The 19,908-nt window shown below is 43.4% G+C and overlaps 1 protein-coding gene across 5 annotated transcripts in view; it reads right to left on the bottom strand.

Moving 5' to 3' along the window:
* Positions 1–19,908, bottom strand: part of LOC309702175 (protein NLRC3-like) — a 169,632-nt gene that overhangs the window by 100,829 nt on the left and 48,895 nt on the right. The window lies entirely within an intron of this gene.

The raw sequence follows: 19,908 nt of genomic DNA, 5'->3' as shown, positions 1-19,908 counted from the left end.
TGAGCGGCTAGGATGTGTCCTCACTAAGATATCAAAACTAGAATGTGTGTGTGTGTGTGTGTGTGTGTGTGTGTGTGTGTGTGTGTGTGTGTGTGTGTGTTAGTGAAAGGAACTGTAACTGGTCCCAGTAGCAGCAGGATACAAACGCCATAATGACACAGCTGCCTCTCGTCTGCCTTCCTCCCCTGAGTGAAATAAGACATTTGGGACCTTTGAATAGTTTTTTGAAAATATCTTTTTGTTTAAAGAAAGGAAAGAGAAGTTTAATCCTTTAACTATTTAACTGTTAGGTGTCAATCCCTGGGAGGGTTCCCCCCTTTTATTTGGCGTGGAGTCAGAATTATGGCTTCTCCACACTGTGGAAGTAGCTCTTTGACACAGTCGAGCAGTCATTGGTCATAACAGGATCATTTAAGACTCGATGATGAATAAGACTGTTGAAGTGCATGAGAAGGATCTCATATAAAACAGTCTGTGTCTGCTCCTCAATTCAATTTAATTCAGAAGACCCCTATGAGTGCAAGATCAAGGAAACAGTTCACCCTGCCTGGGATAGTGTTACCAGGGCCCTGCCCTGGAGCCAGGCCCGGGGAGGGTGCCAGAAGCTGTACATCTGGTGGCCGGGCACTGGTCCATGGGGCCTGGCTGGGCACAACCCGAAAAAGGGACATGGGCCCATTCTTATGCAGGCCCACCACCTGCAGTGGGCGCCATAGGGGTCGCATGCAATGTGTGCCACGTGGCAGCCAGGATCAGAGGCCATGGTGGACGGATCCCCGGCTACCAAGACTAGACTTAGTGTCTCATAGTCATTGAAGAACTCTGACTTGCTTCCTGTTCTAGTTGTTCTCTGGAAAAAAATCTGCAGGTCAAACAGGTGCACATACAAAGAGCACATTATTGATTAAAGCCTGGAAAACAACTGAGGCATTTGTCAGCCCGGCACGCTTGAAATGTCCAAGTGTTGAAAACAGTTTTCCATTCGTCACCTCCCAAATGTCCACCAGATGGAACGTGTTTCTAAGATCAAGCTTAGTGAAGATTATTGCTCTATGTAGTGGCTAAAAGCTCCAGCTGAAGCTGTTCTACAGTGGCTGGATGCAAAGCCCAATCACCATATAACACAACGCCTCGCAGATTCATTCCCCATTCTGACTCTGGGATGTGTTGCACTCAGAGAGAGGAAATGTTTGCTGCTATTAGCGTGAATGCATCCCTCCCCGATGGCTAATATAAGCCCCCATGGTGGTATTGTCAATCCTCACAAGAACAGTAGGAAGCGCCTGAAGAAACCACCCAGCGCTGAAACCCTCTTAAACAGCCAAGCCAGACCACCAGGATGGCTGAGCCATCATACCCAGTAGCCGAAGGTATAATCTAAAGGGGACTGTTTTGTGCAGGCGAAAAAGAGTCAGGAATGCTGTGAGCAGGGCTGTGGAAGCTCTGCCATAGCCACCACCAAACAACTGAGTTATTTTTACACATCGGCTAGCATCTGGCCAATCCACCACCTTTCATTGCTCATGCCGTTACAAAACAAACAAACAAAACAAAACCCATCAACCCATAAATACGAAGAATCACTGTCGGCCCACCAGGCAAATGCCCAGTATGCCCGATTGAAGGCACTCACAGCTATGGCCTCTGACAGAGTGATGTAAAAGAGATGGAGTCCAGAGATAAACCCAGAATTGTTATATGTTGTACTAGAGACAACACACTCGTTTTGCAGGATCCACCTGTGTTATCGCACAGGGAGAATTGATGTGGCCATTCTTCAGTCCTTCTCTACCACTCCTCCTGAGTAAGTCTGCTCAGCTGCACTGACTTCTCACGATGTTCTTGATGAGGAAGCTGATCGTGACTTGTAGTTTCTTTCAGTATTCAGTTATGGCAGTGGTGTCCAAACCCAGGCCACGAGTGTCCTGCAGGTGTTAGACGTGTCCAGCTGATTTAAATGGCTCAACATGCCTTGAAGTTCTCCAGACACCTGGTAATGAACTAATCATTTGATTCAGGTGTGTAGACCCAGGGTGAGATCTAAAACCTGCAGGACACCGGCCCTCGAGGCCTGGAGCTGGCCAAGTTATGAAGCTAACTATTCTCAAGGCTAATGTAACAAGTTCTTCAAATGATTTCGTGTGCAGTACGTATTTTTCAGACCATAAGCTGCAGGGGATTATAAGGCACATTAAGCGAAACAAAGCAGTCAGATAAATCAAACTTTATTAAACTCATTCTTCTTGCTTCCTCCACTTCTCTACCATTGATTCATTAATGTTGAATTCTCTGGCAGCGGCTCTATTCCCATGTTGTTGCAGTATATTAATGACTAACCTCGTATTGTGGATGGATTATCTCAGTTGTTCTCCTGACTGAAGTTTGGTCCGTTTACAGCAGGGGTGTCAAACTCAAATACACAGTGGGCCAAAATTCAAAACTGGAACAAAGTCGCGGGCTAACGTTAATATTTATTGAAATATATTTATTCCTCCAGATATAAGAATGAATCTTTTCTTATGGACTCAAACACGTTTTGCTGAAAAACTGAATATGGAACAAGCAAAGCTTAATACTAAACAATATATATATTAGCTGTATAATACCAGTAGGCCAGCTCTAATAGTAATTTGGTATGGCTTCGCGGGCCAAATGTAATTAGGTTGCGGGCCAAATTTGGCCCACGGGCCAGAGTTTGACACCTATGGTTTACAGCAGGGGTGTCAAACTCCAGGCCTCGAGGGCCGGTGTCCTGCAGGTTTTAGAGCTCACACTGGGTCAACACACCTGAATCAAATGATCAGTTGATTACCAGGCCTCTGGAGAACTTCAAGAGATGTTGAGGAGGTCATTTAGCCATTTGAATCAGCTGTGTTGGATCAAGGACACATTTAAAACCTGCAGGACACCGGCCCTCGAGGTCTGGAGTTCGACACCTGTGGTTTACAGCATCCTGCCATGCGATTGCATTTGTCTCTAACCATCAGGAACCCTCACGTTAACTTTTATCGAGTGGAAAAGTGTTAGTGTTCGTCCTCCAGCTTCACTGTGTTTATGCTAACATAGCTGTGTCGCTAGCGATCACGTAGCACATCATTATATAGCAGCTAGCCCAACTTCAGTAACCCTACAAACATCACTGCTGTTTAGTTTTCTGTCTTCATTTATGTTGGAAGTGACAGCAGAGCTGTACGTTTTAATTTGTTCAGAAATCTCTCAGTCAGAACATGCTATATCATGCTTAGCCACTAGCAAAACCAGTGAGCTACCTTCCGCTAACTTCCTGCTAACTTCTAAGTCCGTTAAATATAATAAATTCTGTTTTCATGGATGCCTGGATGTTAAACTCAATTGTTACACCTGGTAAAGCAGCAACACTGATCGTTTTATTAAAGATGAAAGAATTTAGACCGTTTTTAACTCTCAGTGATGTCGCAGTGTTCGTTTGACTTTGGGTCCTGAAGGACGGAGTTTAGGACCCAGATTACTCCCAGATTTAAGAGCACCTTAGTCCGAAAAATATGGCAATAACGACGGCCGCTTGCATGTTCTACAAAAAAATGGTGCTTTGTTGTGTATCTGACGGACAAACACCAAACCAGTTCCACACCACTGAAGCTGCACCATTTTTACAAACCAATTCTGGTTCATGTGTTTCACTCAACGATCCGCTTTCCCCCTTCTCATTCTCTATCGCCACCATGTGGGTATGAAAACAAAGGCACTGCGCATGCGCACTTTACCCATATTCTATCGCCCTGGTAACACTCCTGCTGTTTTACTTCTGTACTCCTGTGCATACGTCAAGGATGTCACAATCACATTTTACAGCATCCATGTTATATTAGAGATACTTTAGTCCCAGCAAAGTAGTGTACTGTTGTTGTTTGCTCCATTGCAACAAAACATGCAATGATATTATACTGAATTGCACCAGTTTTTAGGACGTCTATCTTTTACTTTCTGTGGGTTTTTCACTGCTTCTCTGCGATCAGATGAATTGTGCACACTATTTGCTCTTCCACAGCTTTATTTTTTAGTCTTTGAATGTTCCCATCACTTCTGTGATGACAAAAGTCATGATTATGCCATAGTCAGTCTATTTATATAGACCAAAGGCTCATCAGCAGATCCAAACCGACAGAAAGGCCACGGTTTCCTAAGAATAGAGCACTTACATTCACATTGAAATGTCCTGTAACGTAGACACCGTTATCATGGTTTTGTTAACCTTAAAGAACAAAACTATGTGCCTGTTTAAATATTTATGGTCTGTATATACATTAATAATATTTACCATTAAAGGCAGTTTACTTTATACCTAGATCATCGATCACAGTGCATCGATCGGCTTCCTGCTTTACTTCCTCATTGATGACTGAGATGCTGCAATTAGTCCTCCAAAATATTAAGCAGGGTGCACGCCATCCCATCAGTTTCCATACTCCTGATATAGAGTGAGATTTCCTGAAGCCTTGCTATTTATAGCTGCAGGAGGCAGCTTCTAGCTTCTCCCTGGAGGAAGCTGTCCTTGTTTTTGTCTTCATCAAAAAACCTTAAAATCTAAAAATACAGACACCAGGTTCTTTGTTGGGCTTCTCTTTGTGGTTTGCTGTGGCTTTGCATCTGCTCTGCATCCCTGACCATCAATGTCACCAACATGTGTTCAATGATCAGCCAGTTCACCTCTGAGGGACTTTGGTCTATTCAAACTGGCTGAGATGCTGTGGCTTAAAAAGGCGGTTCAGACTTGAAAACCCTCCGATGGGCTGAATTATAAATCTAATAAGAATAAATAGCTACATTTACAACCTGCATGTTGTGTTTACTTGTGTTGTCTGTGTCTAATATGAACATTTTGTTGATGATCTGAAACATTCAAATGTAACATTTTTGGATTCATTCCTGTGGAGCTCAGTTCGGCACTCCCAGTCAGCGAGCCATGGCATGTATGTATGTGTATGTGGAGACATGCGTCTGTATGTTCGCATGCATGTATTTATACATACATGTATGCATGTGCGTGTATGTTTGTATGGGTGTATCCGTATGTTTGCAGGTGCATGTATAACTTGTACATATCGTTCTTGTGTAAATGTAAATTTGTCTGTGATTGTGTAAATACTTCACACACATGGAGAAATGTCAAACAGCCTTTCATTGTTCTTGTAACAGTGACAATAAAAGCTATTCTATTCTATTCTATTCTATTGCTCTGTCATGCATTCTTGCATCTCTTGCCTGCAAGCACACTTTGCAGAGTGCACTCTGTAGTTTATTTTACATAATAGTTAATACAGTACTTGTATTTAAGTGTATTTCGGTTTAGTTTTTTACATCTCATAGCACTGCAAACACTTATAAAGCATAAAGTTTACTGAGAACCGATTAGTAATTAGGGATGGGTACCGGTGTCCGTTCTGACATAAACAGTGGTAACCAGACTGAAAGGCAGCGCACATTTCGGTGCTTTTTTTTTTCCTGAGCTGTCATACACTTTAGATTCTAGCCAATCATTTTACGTTTCCGAGGATAGTAGGCGGGCCCAGGTACGTACGTTCTTTTAGAGCAGAGCTACAGATTAAAAATGCCCAAGGCGAAGCGGTCAAAGTCTGGCTGTACTTCACAGCAGAAGATGCAAACTCAGCAGCAACAAGTGCTTTAAGCTGATACTGTGATACTGTCAAAGGAGGTAACACCTCGAATCTGATGACACACCTGGCGACGCATAGCATTTTTTTTAAAAGCCGAGAAATGCGCCGTATTTGATAGCTTGCTGCGAGACCTCACACCGTGCACATCTACTGCGGGTGTGGTGCCTGTTATCGGACCCGGAGTTAGCAACATCCCCCAAAAACCCGAAGAGGAGAGTCCTGGCCCCTAGCCCTGCCAGTGTAGCAGAAATGATGAGGATGATGATGCAGCAGCAGCCGTTCTTCTCTGCGTGAGTAGCTTCATGTTGTTCGTGTGTAATTTACGTTGAGTAGGCTAACCACGTTATTACATTAATGCATGTAAGGTGAACTAGCAAACATCATCATAGCTACATGCGGCTGTCTTCTTGTTTGATGACAGATACTCCCTTCACCCTGGCCAAAAAGGCTAAAATGACCAAAGAAAAAGTGGAAAACAGTTAAACATGAGAGGTTTTTGGACAAAGTTTGTGTTTTTTCCATTGTTTAAGCACTGCTTCCAGCCAAGAGTGATACCATATATGCCCCATAGCTGCAGAAAAGGCTAACATTGTTATCTTTTTACAAAAAAACAGCTGAACATGAGAGGTTTTTGGACCAATTTTGTGTTCTCCATTCGTTAAGCACCGGTTTGAGCACCATTTAAGCACCGGCACCGTTTCAAAAGTAACGGTTTGGCACCGGTATCGGATAAAACCTAAACGATACCCATCCCTATTAGTAATAAGAGCCTTCTTGTAGTTCCACTAAACTGCACGATAAATCATAGAAGTAATTCAGACAGGGAATTTTACAGTGGGGCAAAAAAGTATTTAGTCAGCCACCGATTGTGCAAGTTCCCCCACCTAAAATGATGACAGAGGTCAGTAATTTGCACCAGAGGTACACTTCAACTGTGAGAGACAGAATGTGAAAAAAAAATCCATGAATTCACATGGTAGGATTTGTAAAGAATGTAAGTAATGGTAATGGTAAATGGTAAATGCACTGGTTCTTATATAGCACTTATATAGCACTCTTCTACCCTCCCTAAGCACTAAACCAGTTCCAGAGCATCTAATAAAAGCACTGGCAGCAACAGGGGCCAGTATCCCGCCCAAGGTGACTTTGGCACGCAGACTGGAGCAGCCGGGCATCGAACTACCGACTGACGTCCTGAGCCACAGTCGCCTCTTTTCCAGTAGAACATAACTGCCTCAGCTCTACTCGACTCTGTTTCTCAGTTACAGTTGAGCACCACCTCAGTGTGGGTGGGGCTGTTACAGCAACACAACCTGGAAGTCCCGTGATGTCATTTGTATGTGACGCAAACACAACAAGCGATGACATCCCGGTGATGGAACATCTGCACCCCGTCACTGGACTTCCTGTGTAGCCGTTTCCCTCGTTGCCAGGCAGGTTTGAGTCTTGAAGGGTTCGCTCTCATAACTGATCCAGTGATGTCACTTCCTGGCCATCAGCGGCATGTATCTGGGACACAAACTGGGCTTGGAACTGGGTGAGAGATGAAACTCTGAGAAGCTCTTCAGACGACGCTGACCTGCATGACTGAGGACCTGCACAGACTTGCTGCCTCGCTCTTTGTGAGGAACGTCCTTCAGGAGTATGAAAGGGAAACTAGCAGTTTATTGAAACCAGCTCCGCTTCAACCTCAGATGCACACAAAGTAGACTCGTTCCCCAAGAGTTTGCACTTTGGATCCCAGGTATCGAACCAGCAACCCTCTGATTAGCAGATGAGCCAGTCGGGCTACAGCTACCCTACGTGTGTGTGTGTGTTGCCTTTTCATTCACATAATCCATCTTATCTCTAATGAAAAAGCCAAATGAAATCCTCAGATTTGCCCCTCAGGTTCCCACAGTGTTCAGGTCACACCAGGCCACAGTCCCACATTTGAGCCACGACTGTGGGTCACACAGAGGACAGAGCATGTCCTTTAGCCTTCTTTGTTTTTGGATTGTGTGCCACAGAGTCTCACTGAACATGATTTTGGCACGTTTGCTGAGATTGTTTGAAAAACAAGCTAAAGAACACGTCCACGATGTCACAGCAGCTGTGGGCCTCGATGGAGCCCACGTTTGTCCTGGAGGCGTCCTCTGTGGAGTGAGGCCGGCTCACATGGTTCAGTCTGAACAGGGTGAAGCTCCAGCTTTGACCTCATTAACTTCCAGTAGTGGAAAAGCAGCTGTAGCTGCATTTTTCATCACTATTAATGGGATGCTGCTATGACCTGCTGTTAGTGGGAGCTCAAAGCCTGAGGCCATCATTAAGATCTGTGTGGGTCTGTGTGTGTGTGGGACACTCACTGAGTAGTAGTCGACTGACCGACCCAAACACGGTGACTTCATATCACAGGAAATATTCAGCTCAGGCTTCTGTCTGACGCTTTGCTGTCTCACATTTAAATCACAAAGGTTGTTTCTACAAACACCCACTCATCTATCGTCCTCTTACACACCGGTCACAGACCCACTGCTGAACTCACAATATCATTTATTTTGTGTGTTTGTTACACAGGAAAGCTGTTATTGATCAGTTTGAGAGTAAAACAGAAACTGTGAGTGTAAATGTGGAGATTACAGTCGTTTCATGCTGTAACCTACAAAATGCTTTGTGCAGACGAGTCCGTGAAATCATCCTGATTTCTTTAGCTCATGAACACCGTGTGGGGTCAGTGTTAACAACATGGTGCAGAAAGGAAACACAAGCGTGGAGTCGGTGGGATTGTGCAAACGGTGGCTCGTGCATCAATCAGCTCCAGCTGTGATGCATCTCTTTGATTAGTGGGAGCAGCAAACTCCATCCAGACAGCTTCCTTTGTTTTTTTCACTTGACTGATCGATCAGCGCACAGCTCCGTTTAGCACACACGCCATCTTTAACGACGGCGTGGAGTTTGTGCCCTGTTCCTCCCACACACGAGTGTTTGTTCATGTTCGGCCTTGTGTCTGAGCGTTTCCTCTCGGTGTGTCTGTAACGAGGAAGCCACGGGCAGGTCGCACACAAACGTATGGCTGCCGAGTGTGCGAGTGTGGCAACGTGTGGCAACTATTCTGGTTTGCCAGCGACGTTTCCAGATAAACACTGGTGGCAGCTGCTGCCATGGCAACACCATTGTGCTCCCTCCCTCCCTCGCTCGTCTCCCCTCCCTCTCCCCAACCACTCCTCTCTCTCATGCTCCGCCGGCTCAGAGAGCGAGGACCAGAGAGGAGAGAGGTCAGCTCGATTCAGAGGACAGAAAGAAGAAAGGAATAACCAGGATGAGCGAGGACAGCCACTCCCACTACAGGCTGGACCCCAGCGATCGCCTCAACGGGCTGGGACAGAGGAGGAAGAGACCCAAGAAGGTAAACGAATAGATGGAGAGCCACGTGGTGCAAAGTGTGTAAGGATGGAGCACCCCACCCTGCAAAAAGAGAAAGGAGGTGGGGTTAGGTGAGGTTTGTTTATGTGCAGACGAGCGTCCACATGATGTTAGGAGCACCGAACCATCTCTCACCCCGTCGTCTCCTGTGGAGTGTGTGGCTGCTCCCCCACAGCAGCTGTATCCTCTCTCGTATCCTCCGTCTCCTGGTGTTGTGTTGCTCCACAGTGAGTCGTAGTAGGAGGCTCACATGCTGTCAGGGTGGGTCCCTGCTCGCTCTTTGTGTGCCTGTCGTTGGGGGTTTTGCTGTTTGCAGCTATCAGGAGGTTTGTGTTGTAGCCTGATGTGAGAAGTGTTGTTATTATCATCATTTTTAACATTTCTGCACCGCTACAATAAACAGACACACACCCATCAGCCTGTTTACAGATCTATACGCCCATAAAGACGTGAAACACACATTGCACAAATCTACTATAACGTGTTCATATGTGTTATAAAATAAAGAGGTAAAGTATTAGCTGTTCAGGTTGATTCCTAAATATGACCTCAGCACGTGAAATCCTTCTGCTGACATCCCTAAAAGCTCGTCAGACCAACGAAGCCGTACAACACAAATAACCAGACCAAACCAGGGTTGTGCGTCTGTTGTTGAGAACATTGTCAGTAAACCACAGTGACGTCCTACAGAGGACTCGTGTTGTCATTATTTTTGTGTATGTCGTGTGAGCTGAGAGCTGTAACCAAAGGTAGTGAGCGCGTCGGCCTTTAACGTCGCGGCTGGTTGTGCGATCGCGTCGCCGCTGAACTCGTGAGAGTTTGTCTCAGGGATCTTTACATTTGAAGTCAGGTGAACATCCAGTGAACTAACAGAACATTCAGGAGCATTTACTCTCATGAATGTCAGACAAACTGAGGTTTGTGTGTCAGTTAGATTCTTTAAGTCATTAAAGTGTCTCTGTTAGGAAAAGCATCTGTTTCCTCCACCTCTGCAGAACTGCGTGACCTGTAACATCATTGCAGGAAGTATCCTGTGACAATGAGTGACTGCACATCATCATTATCAACACATAAACCTGTGGTCTGGACCTGCAGTTCTTATTTTTACTGTCTGGTTTTATGTAAAGCAGCACTTCAGTAAGCACCTGTGAAGCACACAGTCATAGTCGAGTAATGAAGCGATCCATATGTGAAACATATTCCACGTCTACAGGATAGTGGAGGTTACATGGGTCAACCTGGCAAACTGTACCAGCACATGTGATCACACTGATAGCAGAACACAGGTATGTGAGTCTCTACGACGAGGTCAGAAACCAGTAACAAATGTTTCATGTGATTCGTTTTTCTCCAGTTTGTCTGCAGTGAACCTTAAATACTCACTGAACCAGCTGTTTCCTGATGTGGTGACGTGTGTCGGTGATGAAGCCAACACTCTGTCCAGTGTTGGGCAAGTTACTTGAAAACAGTAATCAGTAACTAATTACTTCCCAAAAAAAGTAATCCCGTTACTTTACTGATTACTTATTTTCAAAAGTAATTAGTTACTTAGTTACTTTTTAAAAACCCGATTTACAACCTGAAGAGGTGATAAAGCGATAGATCTTTCAGCCCAATTCTACTTTTTCTGCATAATCCATCATACAAAATTTAATCAAATGGAAAAGTCTCTTTTTAAAACTTGTTTTATTAGTTTTAATCTTTTAACTTTATGCATCAAGCAAACATTTAATTATCTGCAACATTCTCTGACTGGAAGAAATTAGTTTAACATTTAAACCTATTTTCTGCACATTCCAGCTCATAAAATAAAATATTTTGTGTGTTTACACTCAGTCTTTCAAATAGATGCAAGTAAAACACAGCAGAAAATAAATAAAGTCAAAGACTCAGCGGTCCTGTTGCTCTATTTTCACCTGTAAAGCAGGAGTGAGGTAGGCGGAGGGTTACCCTGGTGCAGGTGTGCCGCGGTCAGTGGAAGAATCCGCGAGTTCCTCTGTGAGTTTCCCATTACGTCGTAGCTACTCGGTGCTTGTTGGAAGTTTAGGGGTTTTTTCGCTGTAAAAAGAAGTTTTCTTCCCACGCACAGCGGACACTAATGTTTTTGTCACTTTTTATGGAATCAAACTCAAAGTAAGGTCAGTACTTCCACGCTTTAAACGCTGCACGCTCATACTCTCTCTGCACGCGATATGTGATCCACTGTTGATCTGCACACAGCTGTTGTCACTAACGGCGCACTCGCTTACGTCACTGTCGTGAGACATTCTCGCAAAAAAATCACGGTTTTAGTAACGCAGTAACGCAGCGTTCCTACAGGAAAGTAACGGTAATCTAATTACTGTTTTTGCAATAGTAATCCCTTACTTTACTCGTTACTTGAAAAAAGTAATCGGATTACGCGTTACTGGAGCGTTGTTCTCCTCTGTAACAAAGCAGTGATAAAGGAATAGATGCTGATTTTATTAACTTGTGTCTTTGTGCTGCTGGATTCAGTCTGAAGCAGGCAGCAGTGCTGAACCTACCAGTGTAAATGTGATGGTGGAAGCAGAGGCCAGCACTTGGCAGTGCTAAACACAATAAAAGACTCACAAGTTCCTGCTCAAAGGTCAGCTGCCTTCAGATCAATCATTAACCTGCAGCAGGTTGTGGCCTGATGTGTTTGTAAGAGTTTCACTTTCAGGAGGAGAAGATTTAAACGAGTCACACAAATGTGAACTACAATGTCTGTGACACACAATTTATGCAAACTGCATGAAATCTGACCTGAAGAAATCCAGTCTTCTGCCTGTTGTGGTTGTGACAGCTGCTCGTAGGAGAGTTTGTTTGTAGGAGGTGGAGATGTTCTCAGATCAAGTGCGTAATCGTCTCTTTGTGTAGACGCTAAAAGCTGTGAGCCAAAACTCTCTGCTCTGAAACTCTTCACTCAGTCCTCACGCTGAGAGTTTAGAGGCTGAACTTCTTGTTCCTCCATAACACTTTTCATGAAACAGCAGAAATGAGCTTGTGTTTCTCAGCAGTGCGCACACAGAGAACCGATCCTCTCTGCTCAGTCTGAACAAATCAAAGTGAAACGTCAGTGAAAACACAGCTGCTGATCAAACTGTGTCAGATTAATGCCTCAATGTTTCACTGTGAGGTTAAAAAATACATAAAAATGATTTAAAGAAGTAGGAGGCAGATTTTCACAATAAGAGCACTTTGTTTTTAATTCAGTTAATGTCAAACTGTCATCAACACCTCTGTGTTGTCTCTGAGCAGATTCAGGCATTACTCAAATAATAAAGGCTTTTTTTCACTATTATACTTTTCATTAGTCTCCAGGTTGATGATTATAAACAGAATTATTAAAGTTTTTATCATTTCAGGCTGAAAATCAACATGAATTTGGTTCTAATCAAAGAAGCTCCTTTAATGTGTGTCATTAAAATCCTCACACAGACTTAAAAAGGCGACATTAACATTAAAATAAATGAAAGAAGCTTCAGCTGAGAGCTTCATGCAGTCATCATCAGCAGCTCATAGCAGTCACAGCTCTTTATTACGCAGCTTTGCAGGAATTAAAGTGGCTGAAGTGTCAGAGTTTGTGTGAGAAGCTGCTTCATGGACAGCTGTACACACGTCTTTATTATTTCTTCATAAATCAAACACACAGGTTTGTCTGCAGATGATTTAAAGTGTGTCGTTGTGCAGTTAAAGCTGTTTGTGTGACGCCCTGACCTCCTGTGAATGAAACAGCCAATCAGATCCATCAGAGAGAGAGCAGGAAGTGTTGTGTGTTTGTGACAGAACAAGGAAACAGTGATGATGATGAACATAAAGGTCCTCTGATGTTTCCTGTTACAGTAACGCTTGTTCATCTGTTGCTCTCCTACACTTTCCTATAAATAAAGGAGAAAAAGTCCGTTTAGTTTCATTTCCTACAGCTCAGAGTTACACTTCACATTCCTGCTGTCACATCAAAAAGCTTCACTTTGGTCCAACATCTACATGTTAACATGAAACACAGACAGACTCAGAACATCTGGAACATCTGCACTTTGACCCAAACTGTTATAGCAGGATATTTTCTGCATATTTCTTATGTTGGACCTGTTTGAACTGTAAACGACCTGTAATCATCTGTAAATGGTGTGAGACACACTGAGGCCACCTACAGGGCAGCTGGGGAACAGCAGGGATCTGAAATCATATGAGACGTTAGTGAGTGAGAAGAACAAACGGACTTAAGATGGCTCGAAGTGATCAAAGTTGATCTAAAACAGAAGATAAATCCACTGATTCTTTGTAAAGTTCATCTGCTGCTCACATGAATCCATGAAAGATTTATTTCACTGAATGTTTCTTCAAAGCTCATTTCAACCTGTTGAAGTCATGAATGAAAGTGCAGACTGAGAGTGGATCACATGATGTTTGAGGTGTGTCATGTGACATGTTCAGTATTGTCACACATGTCTAGATTGTCCCTGATATCATAACTGCTCAAACACTGATGATTATATTTGAAGAATTATTCCTGATGGCAGCAAAGTTTGAATGGAGCTCTCTGTCTGTGCTGATTTGTCGCCCTCTGGAGGTCAAAGCACAAACCTACAGGGCAGCTGGGGAACAGCAGGGATCTGAAATCATACGAGATGTTAGTGAGAAGTTAGAACAAACGGACTTAAGATGGCTCGAAGTGATCAAAGTTGATCTAAAACAGAAGATAAATCCAAAGCAGCATCAGATGAATGTTACCATTTCCAGTTACGGTGCCCTTCATCTAATATGGAAATGTGTTGTTTTCTTTTTGTCGTGTTGTTGTTCTTCCTATTGTGTTTAGGCCAGAGATGCTCTTCAAACAGCTGACAGACAAGAACATGGTGTGAGTCCGATTTGATATTCCAGTCAACGCTGAGAGACCTTAACCAGGAAGTCAGAGGTCAGCTGATGCTGCGAGCAGGAAGTGAACCAAGGGAAAGGTCCACTCTACTCAATCTCAAAGAAAATATGCTGGTGTTTGTTGATGTTGATGGTACAATAAAAATATATAATATAATAAATAATAAAATATCATGTGATGATGAGATGTGTTGTTGGTGTTTGTATTTTCTGTAAATGTCTTTTTTAATGTAAATGCTTTGTTCCAGACGGACAGGGAATCAGTTGCTGTACGATGACATCATCTTGATGTTGACGAGGAGGGCGAGAAAAACTAGTTTAGTCCTGCAGATGGCGATCTTGCACCGTGTTCAGAGAGCCGACACTGATGGTGCTGCTCTACTCAGCTTACTTTAGCCTGGGTTGGACTCTATATGAGCAGCTTCCACTCTGGTTTCACTCTTAAACACACTTGTTTGATTTCACTTGGAAAAGTTGAAGAATAAATATTTTATTACAAAATTATTTGTTGATGCATTTTTTTAGGGTCAAATATCTTGTTTGATTTGAGGAATGAACTGTTAGGGTGGAAAAAGTGAATCAGGTTAAAATAGTGGTGCTTTATATCAGTGAAGATGTATAATGTAATTTAAAATGTTGATGATGGGTTGTAGTGGGCTTGTACTTACAAAACTGCCTCATTTTATTGGAACGATCCACAGTTGCATCCATTCACGGATGACATCTGACATCATTTGACATCTGGTCTGAACACGTTTGTACACAAGATGCCTCAGTTCTGGATGTTTCCACAGACTCCTCTGTGCACCTAAAGAAAAGGTCAAGGGTCAGCAGCACATGTAGTTGGGACAATTCTTCAGTCGCACAAACTACACAATCATTTTCCTCCAATGACGACTTTTCACTTGCAGAAATGGTCCTGTGTGATTTCCAGGCTGTGATATAAAAACTAGTTCCTAATGGCAGCGACTCACTCAGTAAACATGTGTTTCCTTCACCAACCTCACACACAGATCCAATAAGATCAGGAAGTGGGCAGTATAGTACAATATGTGTTATTCTGTGCTGCACTGCCCAAACTAAAGATCTGCTGAAGTGTTGGAAATGATCCAGATGTTTATTTTGGACGATACAGCAGAAGATCAGACATGAAAGTGGAGATAACACAGAAGACCTGCAGCAAAGGTCAGAGGTCAGACTGGGCCCCTGGATTCAACAATGAGCCAATGATCATCAAGCAGTGACTAAAGCAGAGCCCTGACGTTCTGACATTCATCACACAGTCAGAACAAATGTCTGCTGATGACTTCATCTCATGAAACGACTGATAGATGTCAGTTCATTGATCAGCTGAGCTGCTGATCTTCATCGTCACAGAAACATTCAGCTTGTTTCAATCAGTAAATAACTCCCACTACTCCCAGTTTGAACTGTTCCCACTCAAAATGCTGTGAGAACAATGATCATTGTAGAACTTCACAAACATCACGTGTTGTTTTCCACATGTAAGATCAGCAAACACACAGAAACTTCCTGTTGCCACACACGGCCTCTAAAATCTCTTCCACGCTTTCTGTCTGAAGTCCACTCTCTGTGTCGGATCCACAGGAAACAACAAGATCTTATTAACATGGTTTTCAATGTGTCTCCTTCCAAAAAGTCCAACCAATGAACAAATGTGTGTATTTGTGGAGGCCGAACAAAAGCATGACACATTTCTCTGTTTCTATAAACTGGAGTCAAACACAAACATGAAGAGTTTCACTGACAGACTCCAAAATGCCCCCACAGTGGATCAAAGGGAAATCCTACAGTGTGGCCAGAGACTCTTAATGGCTCCAACATCAACACATCCACAATGTTGGATCCAGTTCTGCCTCACAGAGTTACTAAGACACACCCTCTGCCAGCATCACAACAGCTCCACCTGCTTCACCTGCCTCCTCAGCATCTGTACACCTGAAGAGAAAAGAAAGGCTCCAACAGCTCAAATCTACAAAGGATTCATGAAGTTTCATCCAACAATAACATGTTTGCCTTCCACAGTGTGCTGTTAGACACCACTGTACCTCTGCCATTTCAAAAAGAGCAGCTTGGGAACATTTTGGCTCCAAACACTTTGTGTTTAAGTTCTTTGTTTTCTTTGTGAAGCCGACAACATCTGGAGCTTTGTGACTCATAGAAACATCATTTTGTTCTTTAGATGACAGCAGATTGGGACTGAATAATCAATCACTATCAAACCAATAAAGACAAACATGCTGATTTTACAGGAACTTTGTTGGAGAAGCTGCAAAGACATGAAACTGGTGGAGATCCCAAACCAGTTGATAGTGCTGGTTATTCCAAATAAAGCTGTTTCCCTTTGAGATGAAATGACTTTGTGTCCTGATATATAATAAAGATGTTGTTGTTTTTGAGCCCCTGTATTAAAAGTAGTTTAAAGTCAGCTTGAGTTTGATGTCTTTATGTCAAAGCTGCTCATGATGTTGAGCTGCTGATGGAATAAAAACAATATAAAAGCATGTAGTCCAGACTTAAATGTAGCCTGTTGTTAGCTGAGGTCCACACACAGTGTTTGACAGTGTAAAGTGTGTGAAAGGGCTGCTGGTGGAGCTCACTAGGATGAGCAGGTGACCACGAGGTGGAGAGCAGCTGGCCTGGCTTTGACCCGGGCCACGCCCCCTTTCTCTCTGCTTTGCTGTCACTTATCTTCACTGCTCTGTCCAATAAAGCTGAAAAAGGCCCCGAATCAAAGAAATCTGCTGCAGCCTCTGAAATGTCTTCTGTTTCCTTCCCGACGGCTTTTTCACCGTCAGCCCATCAGACAGTCCAGCAGCATTTATGATGATGTCATGATGTTGAAGAGGCTGCTACGGTGGCCTCCCATGACCCCCAGCCTCATCACAGCTGAGATGCAGACATTTGAAAACATTCAGCAGACAACTGAATAACAGTCCAACACAACAGTCTGTGTGCAGACACACACTGACCTTTCATAGAGTCAAACACAGCTGGTTGAGTCATTTCTCTGTGAGTCTAAAGTGAATCTAGTATTTGAAAGTCCACTTCCTGTATTTGTTGTTGAAGACTTCTTCAGCTTCTCCTCAAGGACATCAGCTGCTTGTTTGGCAGCAGAGGCAGTTAAGAAGCTTCCTGAAAAACACTGAACAGTGAGTTCACTGTGGCATATGACAGATTCAGCTTTCTGTGTGCAAATGTGTCTGTGTCGACCTTTCAAATGCTGTTGAATCCAAAACATCAGCGGCTCCTCGGCTGCTCACTTCATGCACTTCTGTCTGTGTGACAGTCCAATGACATCACAGCTGTTTCCAGCCCCAGTGTCTCAGGACTGGACACCTTTAAACATGTCGAGGATCAAACAGCGTCCAGCTAAACACACATGAAACTATCAGAGCTGACAATCATTCCAATAACATCTAATGGTTCATGTATGTAGACACAGGACTACAAGGAAATGGCTCTCAGCATCTGGCTGTGGGAACACATGAGTCCCTGTTTGTGTTCAGATTGTGTGCATGTTTTAGACGTGTGTCACATGTAGAAACACAACAATCCCACAATGACACACAGATGTGTTTGACACAGCTGTGCAGCTGTAAGTTGTTTCTAATGATTCATTGAAGCTCTTCTAACATTCTGGAGACGATCAGTACATGAATCTGTTCAACACAACAACAATTTGACTTCAGTGTGAACGTTTGCATTAAATAACCTTCTTCATCCAGCTGACAGCATCTTCATCCTATGATGTGAACAGTTCCTCCTGTTGATGACAAACCTCTGACAGGATCTGCTTGAGGAGCTTTTTCATGTGCAGCTCTCTGAGCTCAGGGCTGAGCTGCTGTTTCATCTTTAAGAGCTGCTGCCTCCTCGCCGGACTTGTTCTCCTCTTCTTCTCCTAATGACACCATTTCTGCTTCATATTAAATTCAATAAAGATGCTGACATGTATCTGTAGCAACAACATCATTGAATCTAGAACAACTGGAGCCAAACCAGTGGCTCTGCTGGGATCACTGGTGAGCCAACACTTCCTTGTTGATGCAGATTTCAGGGCTTCCTTTTGCTCCTCCGTTATAACTGTTCTCTCTTCTCAACACATGATGACACAAAGGAATCAGCAGTGACAAAGATGATGCTGAAGAGAAGCACACACTTCACACATATAACAGACCAGTGCAGTTACACACACCTCTGCTCGACATCAGGCCTCAAACAAAGACACAAAACACTAACTTGACTCTAAACAGAAGAAACGAGCAGCTGTTTCTGTTCTGTGCTTATTTATATTTGACACACATGCTTCTCTTTGTGCAAACACACATCGCACTATAAGGGTAACCTCGCACACAATGATTGGACAGCACAGTGATGATGCTGGGAGATCCTATACGCAGCAACACAGAAACACTGAGAACTTTAAACAATGATGGAAAGTGTTATAAATGACTTGTTGGCCTCTGATCTGTCACAAACAGCTGAAACGTGTCTCTCATGAGTCACATGAAGGTTTTTGACAGAAAGGACAAAAAGTAGCTGCAGTCAGTTTGTGTCATTTTTATATTTATTCATCTGGGAGAAAAATCTGAGGGACATTAAAATGTGTTTTCAACAGAGACAAGAACATGAATATAACAGAACAGGTAAATGAACATGTTTCAAGTAAACAGCTGGACTGATCAGGTCCAAACACAGAGTGATAAACTTGTCAAACAGCTGTCATATCTTTATATAGAAGCTCTTTATAAATGCTGCTCACTGCAGTCTGTTTACTAATAATGTCAAAGTGTTAGAAACACAGAAACATCAGAATGGTCTTTGTTCACAGAAACCTGTCTGGGATCCTTTGTTGTTCTTTTGATGCAGAGTTACATTATAAATATAAAGAGTTATTTCAGAGTCTCATCAGTTTTCCTGCATGTCTTTATTTAACACATCAGCAGGGCTGAAGCTCTCATGTTAAACACACACTGATCTATGGACACGTTCATGTGTTTCTAACAGAACCAGGCTGTTATCAGCCTGCACTAACATTATGTCACACACACTGAATGTAACAGTGACAGTTTACATCATCACACAATCAGCTGTGATTGTTTCACTGTCATCAAACGAGTCAACAGGAAGTAGAATCAATAGAAACCAATCATTTACTGACAGCATGTCTGATGGAAATAAGTGCAGATTATGTATGAAGTCTAACTGCACACAGTAACTGTGTTACAATAAGGACTTAACAGCGCCCTCTGCTGGAGTGTTTCAGTACTGCGTTAACTAGAATACACCACCTCCTCCTCACACCACCTGCTACAGCTCTACTCTTCTATGACTACAGTCATCCACAGCACTGATGTGAGGTCACATGGTTCATATGTAAGGAGCACAGCTGACCTCAGGTCAGTTTAATGACTGTGAGCAGCAGCTGTGTTATTGTCACTGTGACAGGGAGACACTCTCAGACACAGCGCTCATGTCAGCTTGTTCTCATGCAGGAGGATCAGGAGCTCCATGTTTGTCTTTCTGTTTGAATCATGATGTGTTTGTGCCATCAGAGTCTGTCATGAGTACTCAGGGTTTCACAGCAGCTCTTCTGGATGCTGACGAGGACTCCAACCTCATGTTTCACCTCTCTGAGCTTCTGATGTCTGTGAACACTCGTGTTTCTTCTCTGGGCTCATCTGGACAAAAACACCTTTCTGTGTTTGGCTGCAGCCTCATTCTGACTGACAGGAAGTGTGTTATCCATGAGCTGCACTTCTGTGAGGAAGTTTCCTGCTGTGTTTCCTGTCTGTGGACAAACACGAGTGTTCCAGCTGAGGACTTGCTTCCTTCCACCTGTCCATACAGGACATCACGCTGTCTGCAGCTCTGTAAATGCAGCTCCAGGTCCTTCCACGTGCTGCTCTGTATTTGTGCAGTTTGTAGTGTGTCCTGGGAAACGTAGCAC

Source organism: Aulonocara stuartgranti (genome assembly GCF_965226115.1).
Source record: "Aulonocara stuartgranti genome assembly, chromosome: 3".
Classification (NCBI taxonomy): domain Eukaryota; kingdom Metazoa; phylum Chordata; class Actinopteri; order Cichliformes; family Cichlidae; genus Aulonocara; species Aulonocara stuartgranti.
This window is presented reverse-complemented; position numbering and strand designations above follow the sequence as displayed.